The sequence below is a fragment of the Ascaphus truei genome, chromosome 3, assembly GCF_040206685.1.
Source record: "Ascaphus truei isolate aAscTru1 chromosome 3, aAscTru1.hap1, whole genome shotgun sequence".
In the NCBI taxonomy this organism is placed as follows: domain Eukaryota; kingdom Metazoa; phylum Chordata; class Amphibia; order Anura; family Ascaphidae; genus Ascaphus; species Ascaphus truei.
The window spans coordinates 58,349,145-58,358,251 of record NC_134485.1 but is presented as its reverse complement, the minus strand read 5'-3'; positions in this window follow the sequence as shown (position 1 = coordinate 58,358,251).

Here is a 9,107-nt window from a genome sequence, read left to right as displayed (position 1 = left end):
TGCGAGACCTGAAATACCTCAATCTAGGAACTGGCAGTGTTGGTAGCGTGGGTAACTCAGAGGATGGGGGAGGAAGCGGTGGAGTTCCCAACAATGACACCCCTGATGTGGACAGGGTCTTGCTGGAAGCAGCGGGTGTTTTGATTATCAACAGTGCTCATATGCTCTCCAAGCCCTGCTGATTAGCCCTTGTTAGGCCATTGATGACTGAGGCTATCTGCCCCATGCTGTTCAGCATAGCACTGTTGCTGTTGCATCATGTTTGTGGTGATGCAGTGCTGGTGGCGTGAGGTCTGCTCTGTGGCGTGTAGTCTGTTCCATGTGCCGTGATGTCTGCTCAATTCGAGTGAGTTGTAGACGGTAGAGTCATGAAGACACACTTCCTAAGTAAGTAAGTATGAGTGAATAATGTCGGTGCTCCTTGCTGAAAGGGAAATCCAGCAAAGTCCCAAGTGACAAAAGCATATCCAAAGAACCAGTATGGGCACATCTGACTTGTATGCAAATTGAATGTTGAATAAGAAGTAAAATCCAACGTTACAGCTTCCAGACAGCTTTCGTCAAGGGCTCACTTGACAAAGGCTCCCTGGCAGCCGAAACATTGTATTTTATGGCTTATTAACCACTCCATTTGCATACAAGTCCGGTGTGCCCATGCTGGTTCTTTGAATATATAATTTTGGTGAGTTGGACAGATGCTTTTGATTCCAGTCCTCTGCATATTAAACAGGCTCTGCTCATGCGTCACTATTGTGCTCTCATCTAGGGGTACTGGAGTATGCTGCCTGGGTGCAGAAGGAGTTGCCAGAGGTGCAGTAGCAGCCAGAGGAGCAGGAACAGGAACCTCAGGATCAAGAGCACATGCAGCAGGTGGTGCGGCTGGGGAAGCTGAAGTAGCAGCACAGGCGGCATGTGGTCTGGCTGGGGCAGCTGGAGCAGCAACATGGGGCAGCTGGATGAGCCACATGTACCTCCTCTTCAGGAACCTCTGTGAGGATGAGGGCTATGGTCTCTGCATCTTCCTCCGGGGGCTATGTAGCCTCAGACAATGGCATCATAAAGAACGTGGGTACATGTAAGCACATTTGGATAGATTTAGTTCGGCTAAACAGCCATCTTTTAAACATGTTTCTTTATGTAGAGAACATTTTTGCAGCTCAATATATAGAGGCCCTCATTCACAAACTGATGCTGAACTTTAGAAGGCCTTTACTCCCATGCCCATGAATGTGAGCTGAAGCATGCTACAGTTTATTATCCTTTTGTAGAGCAATGACACTTAGAGTGACCTCTCATTTTCAAGTATTGTCCTGGGCACCACGTTACGTTAAAACAGCAATACTGGTTAACTTAAAAAATACAAATCTATATTTATTTTGTATTACAGGTTTGATGCAGGGGGACCCCCTGCTTACAGAGACACTTACTTTGTAGTGGTGTCGGTAACTCTCGCATACAGAGAATCGATGTGCCTAATCTAATAGCGGTTTAAATGTCCCACATTATGCTGGCCAATAGGAAGCTGTGACGTCATTTGGCACGGTTTGTCTGCGTGAGCTGGAACTTTGAACTCTGCATAGATACCAGCACCGTTACGGAAGAAAATATCTCTGGAAGAAGGGGAGGCCCATAGCTGAAATTAACACAGTTCAGCTTCGGATACCTCCTGCTTCATTCCTGTAATATACAAGAGAGTCGTGAGTGGCGGTGCAGCTGCCTTGGAGGAAAATATATGAACCAGAACTGCAAATCGTCCAACTACAAAAATGTATTGGTGGCACATTAAAACAGCAGAGTAACACTCTTACGCATTTTGCGTGGTCACCCACGCTTTATCAAAGAGTACAACATACAAACAAATTAATTACCTAAATTCCCATAATTCCCCACCTTCCATCATGACGTATCGGCACTCTAAGCCAATGAAAACCGTCACGCCGCTTCTCTCACAGAGAACTGAAATAGTTTAACCTCTAATTTACAGAGACAACATCCGGGGTAGTATAGCCAGGGGAGGGGAGAAAATGAGCACATTTAAAAAGATATACAAACAAATAGGAACAGTGCAATAACAACATAACAATCCATACATGCAAAAATCACTGATGACAGCACTTTCCCTCATATAGAATGAACTAATGTAAAACTTCAATGATGAAGTGACATAAGAATAAAACAACAGATACTGTAATGTTAAATCCTCACAATAACTTGACATAATAATACATATGCCTGTTGACAAAAAATGGCATAAAAACAAAAATAGCATAAACACAAACCAGCATAGTTAAATAAAATATTATATATATGGCTATATTGAAAACCAATGAAATAATATATTATGGAACAATTATAGGACAATGGAATAAAACGTTGGAAGAAAATTAGACTTTAACATACTGTGTATCTCGGAAATGGTCTAGAATATATAATCCATGGTATGTCTTTCTGAGGAGTTGTTTCATCATAATAATCACACAGCTTAGCATCTCTTTCTATTGTATTAAATCAAGTTCAAAATTGATTTTTATTATATATCACAGGGCTTTGAAAAGATATCCAGAGGGTCTAAGGAAAAGAGAAGAGAAGGGAAGGGGAAGGGAGCGGGGAGGAGGGGGAAAGAGGGAGGGGGCGGAGGGACAGGGAGGGAGAGGAGGGGAGGGGGAGGGAAGGGGGGCAGAGGGGATAGAAGGATGAAAAGGGGGGAGGGGGGATGTGGAAGACAGTGGACTGGTATAGAACTTGAAGTGTAATAACCAACATTTTCAATGTAAAAAGTGTTGGAGTTCCCAGTCTGTGTTAATGCCAGCTGGGGCAAGGGTATCTAAAGAAAACACCCAAAACATCTCCCTTTTGTTAAGGATATTTAACCTGTCTCCCCCACGTGTGGGGGCCTTAATATGCTCAATCGCCATAAAATTAAAGTTAAAGTTAGCAAGACCACCCTGAGGGCATTCCACAAAGTGTTTTGAGACCGGGTGTTTCAAATCCTTAATTCTAATAAATCTCACATGTAATTGATGTGTAATTCACAACACTAAAATCTTCATTTCCTTCCAAACAAAACAGCTTAATGAGCCCTGAACTCCATATTCCACAATAACTGTAATCAGTATGAGAATCACTGCATGGGTCACTATCTGCAAACACCCAATAGCCTTATATTAGGTATATCTTGTATGGGTGTGAGTGGCTAACCCAAAACTTGATTGCAGTAGATATCACGTTGAAATGTGTAACATGAATGATAAAGTTACTCACTGGTGACCGCATGGAGATCCGGGTGCTGTCGGCGTGCTCCAAATCAGAAGGATACAGCATGCAAGAGAGTCGTGAGTGGCGGTGCAGCTGCCTTGGAGGAAAATATATGAACCAGAACTGCAAATCTTCCAACTACAAAAATGTATTGGTGGCACATTAAAAACAGCAGAGTAACACTCTTGCGTGTTTCGCGTGGTCACCCACGCTTTATCAAAGAGTACAACATACAAACAAATCAATTACCTAAATACCCATAATTCCTCACCTTCCATCATGACGTATCGGCACTCTAAGCCAATGAAAACCGTCACGCCGCTTCTCTCACGGAGAACTGAAATAGTTTAACCTCTAATCTACTGAGACAACATCTGGGGTAGTATAGCCAGGGGAGGGGAGAAAATGAGCACATTTAAAAAGATATACAAACAAATAGGAACAGTGCAATAACAACATAACAATCCATACATGCAAAAATCACTGATGACAGCACTTTCCCCCATATAGAATGAACTAATGTAAAACTTCAATGATGAAGTGACATAAGAATAAAACAACAGATACTGTAATGTTAAATCCTCACAATAACTTGACATAATAATTCATATGCCTGATGACAAAAAATGGCATAAAAACAAAAATAGCATAAACACAAACCAGCAAGTTAAATAAAATATTATGTATATACAGTATGGCTATATTGAAAACCAATGTAATAATATATTATGGAACAATTATAGGACAATGGAATAAAACGTTGGAAGAAAAATAGACTTTAACATACAGTGTATCTCTGAAACGGTCTAGAATATATAATCCATGGTATGTCTTTCTGAGGAGTTGTTTCATCATAATAATCACATAGCTTAGCACCTCTTTCTATTGTATTAAATCAAGTTCAAAATTGATCTTGATTATATATCACTGGGCTTTGAAAAGATATCCAGAGTTTCTAAGGAAAAGAAAGGGGGGGAGGGGGGAGGGGGAAAGGGGGAGGGGGAAAAGGGGGACGGGGCGGAGGGAAAGGGAGGGAGAGGAGGGGAGGGACGGAGGGGATAGGAGGATGAGAACGGGGGAGGGGGGTGTGGAAGACAGTGGACTGGTATAGAACTTGAAGTGTAATAACCAACATTTTCAATGTAAAAAGTGTTGGAGTTCCCAGTCTGTGTTAATGCCAGCTGGGGCAAGGGTATCTAAAGAAAACACCCAAAACATCTCCCTTTTGTTAAGGATATTTAACCTGTCTCCCCCACGTGTGGGGGCCTTAATATGCTCAATCGCCATAAAATTAAAGTTAAAGTTAGCAAGACCACCCTGAGGGCATTCCACAAAGTGTTTTGAGACCGGGTGTTTCAAATCCTTAATTCTAATAAATCTCACATGTTCCCTCATGCGCTGTTTTAGGGGTGTGATAGTTCTCCCCACATATCCCTTGGTACATTTACACCAAATGTAGTACACTACAAATTGTGTACCACAGTTGATGAAAGATTTAATCACGTAGGGATTTCTCATTTTTTTCACTGTAAGAGTTTTGGATGGATTAGCATACTTACACATCTTACAAGTACCATCCAAATGTTTTTTAATGATGTTCTTGACCTGTTGAGCTTGATTACTGAATTTGGTTATGAAGAAAGGAGTTATAGACTCATCTTTGGTGTTGATAGTTTTTTTAGAGCCTTTTTTTAGAACTTTTTTTGAAGCCTTTGATAGACCTATCGCCACATGATGAGATAAGGCTATCCCGATCTAACCCTAGGGCATGTTTAAAAGCATTATTAACAGTTGATTCATCATAACCCCTAGCTCTAAATCTCTGTTTGAGATCATCGGAGTGACGAATGTATGTCTCATCGGAGGAACAGAGCCTCCTTAGTCTAAGGAATTGACCTTTAGATATCCCTTTAATTAGAGACCTGGGGTGACTGCTGTCTGATCTTAAAAAGGTGTTACGTGAATTGATCTTCCTAAACACATCCATCTGAATGGTGGAGGAAAGATCAATATAAAGATGTACATCTAAATAATTGATGTTAGTTTCGTGACTTTCAATCGTGAAATTAAGATTACATTTATTGTTATTCAATATATCGATGAACGTATACAATGTATCGTTGTCCCCATCCCAAATTAGGATGAGGTCATCGATATATCTTTTGTAAAAAACTATGTGATTACGAAATAAATTATTACTACCATAAATGTGCGTGCTCTCCCAAAAACCCATAAATAAATTCGCATACGATGGGGCAAAAGATGTCCCCATTGCAGTACCCCATGATCGAAGATAAAAGTGTGTATCGAACATAAAATAATTGTTCGTTAATAAAAAAAATAATGGAATCTAACAGAAATGTTTTTTGTGCTCCCGAAAGACCCGATTTGTGTAAATAGTGTTGGACAGCAGTCACCCCCTGGTCATGGTCAATGATACAATATCCATTGTCACCCAATGAAATGATTTGGACCACTGAACTTCATTCAAAGCCTTAATCAAATCAACTGTGTCAATTCAGTAATCAAGCTCAACAGGTCAAGAACATCATTAAAAAACATTGGGGTGTATTGAGTCTGGATTCTGATCTAAGTCCCTTTATTGAGAAAGGACCAAGGTTGGTCTTCAAAAAAGCCAAAACTCTAACCATCTATCCCCCAGTTTATTTTCTCCGGTCATTCCTTCCACATCTGTAATATTAAAAACAACAAAAGGCTTCTTCAGATGTGGTACTTGTAAGATGTGTAAGTATGCTAATCCATCCAAAACTCTTACAGTGAAAAAAATGAGAAATCCCTACGTGATTAAATCTTTCATCAACTGTGGTACACAATTTGTAGTGTACTACATTTGGTGTAAATGTACCAAGGGATATGTGGGGAGAACTATCAGACCCCTAAAACAGCGCATGAGGGAACATGTGAGATTTATTAGAATTAAGGATTTGAAACACCCGGTCTCAAAACACTTTGTGGAATGCCCTCAGGGTGGTCTTGCTAACTTTAACTTTAATTTTATGGCGATTGAGCATATTAAGGCCCCCACACGTGGGGGAGACAGGTTAAATATCCTTAACATAAGGGAGATGTTTTGGATGTTTTCTTTAGATACCCTTGCCCCAGCTGGCATTAACACAGACTGGGAACTCCAACACTTTTTACATTGAAAATGTTGGTTATTACACTTCAAGTTCTATACCAGTCCACTGTCTTCCACACCCCCCTCCCCCGTTCTCATCCTCCTATCCCCTCCGTCCCTCCCCTCCTCTCCCTCCCTTTCCCTCCGCCCCGTCCCCCTTTCCCCCTCCCCCTTTCCCCCTCCCCCCTCCCCCCCTTTCTTTTCCTTAGAAACTCTGGATATCTTTTCAAAGCCCAGTGATATATAATCAAGATCAATTTTGAACTTGATTTAATACAATAGAAAGAGGTGCTAAGCTATGTGATTATTATGATGAAACAACTCCTCAGAAAGACATACCATGGATTATATATTCTAGACCGTTTCAGAGATACACTGTATGTTAAAGTCTATTTTTCTTCCAACGTTTTATTCCATTGTCCTATAATTGTTCCATAATATATTATTACATTGGTTTTCAATATAGCCATACTGTATATACATAATATTTTATTTAACTTGCTGGTTTGTGTTTATGCTATTTTTGTTTTTATGCCATTTTTTGTCATCAGGCATATGAATTATTATGTCAAGTTATTGTGAGGATTTAACATTACAGTATCTGTTGTTTTATTCTTATGTCACTTCATCATTGAAGTTTTACATTAGTTCATTCTATATGGGGGAAAGTGCTGTCATCAGTGATTTTTGCATGTATGGATTGTTATGTTGTTATTGCACTGTTCCTATTTGTTTGTATATCTTTTTAAATGTGCTCATTTTCTCCCCTCCCCTGGCTATACTACCCCAGATGTTGTCTCAGTAGATTAGAGGTTAAACTATTTCAGTTCTCCGTGAGAGAAGCGGCGTGACGGTTTTCATTGGCTTAGAGTGCCGATACGTCATGATGGAAGGTGAGGAATTATGGGTATTTAGGTAATTGATTTGTTTGTATGTTGTACTCTTTGATAAAGCGTGGGTGACCACGCGAAACACGCAAGAGTGTTACTCTGCTGTTTTTAATGTGCCACCAATACATTTTTGTAGTTGGAAGATTTGCAGTTCTGGTTCATATATTTTCCTCCAAGGCAGCTGCACCGCCACTCACGACTCTCTTGCATGCTGTATCCTTCTGATTGGAGCACGCCGACAGCACCCGGATCTCCATGCGGTCACCAGTGAGTAACTTTATCATTCATGTTACACATTTCAACGTGATATCTACTGCAATCAAGTTTTGGGTTAGCCACTCACACCCATACAAGATATACCTAATATAAGGCTATTGGGTGTTTGCAGATAGTGACCCATGCAGTGATTCTCATACTGATTACAGTTATTGTGGAATATGGAGTTCAGGGCTCATTAAGCTGTTTTGTTTGGAAGGAAATGAAGATTTTAGTGTTGTGAATTACACATCAATTACATGGACTTTTCCTGGTTAAGCATCGCTAGGGGTTCATTCCTCTATCCCTTCACTGTCATTCCTGTAATAAAAAATTATTATTTAAAAAATATTAATAATGAATCCGTATTGCTGCTATAAGTAATTTAAAAGTGCTAATTTCTAACATATTGCAATGGCAAACATCTGAAGCCTGGAATGCATTTAGACAGGAAGAGGATTTCAGGGACACAGGTCAATAACTAAAGCAGAAGGAAGAGCAACAAGATTCATCAGTGACTTTAAGACTATAAGCAGGTTGCTGATAGTGAATCTTAGGAGATAAGTGCTGGCTACAGTGGGGTTTTAGATACCTTTAAAAAGATGATTAATTAGGTTTTACATTAACTCTGAGATACGTAGACTCTTTAAGTATTGATTGAACTAGTGTTATTATGATTAGTGAGCAGTTTTATATAGTCCTCCAATAGGCAAAGCATCATTTTATACTGATTGCTGCATTACTGTAATGTGCAAGGCATGGCCTATAGTGTTTTATAATCTTATGAGGGCAGACACCTGAGCATGTCGCATATGTTATTTAGCAAAGTACTCCACACCTGCATGTGTGACTGCACAGCAAATAAAACCGTGATCTTTGTTCCGATGTACAGTACAAGGTTGTGTATAAAGTGACATGTATACATGAAATAGATAAAGTGACATGTATACATGAGATAGATAAAGTGTAGTATATATGTTCTGTATATTCACTTACCAGGTCTCTGAAAATCCTCAGTCCACAAGACCCGGAAGCCCCGTTTACCTGTGAGGTGGCAATGACCTTACTCAGCCGCTAATCTATGGGGGTGAGGTGCAGGGTCCCCACCTGTCTTCCTCGCATGGGCAACATGGTCGGCCAGCTTGTGCTTGCTGTCTACCCAGCGCTTCTTCAGCATATCCCCTCACCTGCGGTCCCTGTAAGTCTCCCAACATGCCACTTAGATTGTAAACTCTCTGGGGCAGGGATTTCCTTTCCTATTGTTTGGCTTTGCTGCGCCTATTGTATTATAATTCCCTGTACTGTAATATCTTTGCAAAACGCTGAGTACACTGCGGCCGCTATATAAATAAATATATACATACATACTGTACATATCAACGTTGCTGACCATGTGCCCGAGGGCATTAATGCAGGTGAGAATCCTGCCCCAAGTCCACTGTTTCTCCGCGGTGCATGTGCTGGAGCACAACCCCCGTAATCATTTGCAGTAGTTGCCCACCACTCCATTTATTAATATTTGCAGCTCCTCCTGGGTCAATTTCAGGCTGTGAATTCTCACAGCATCT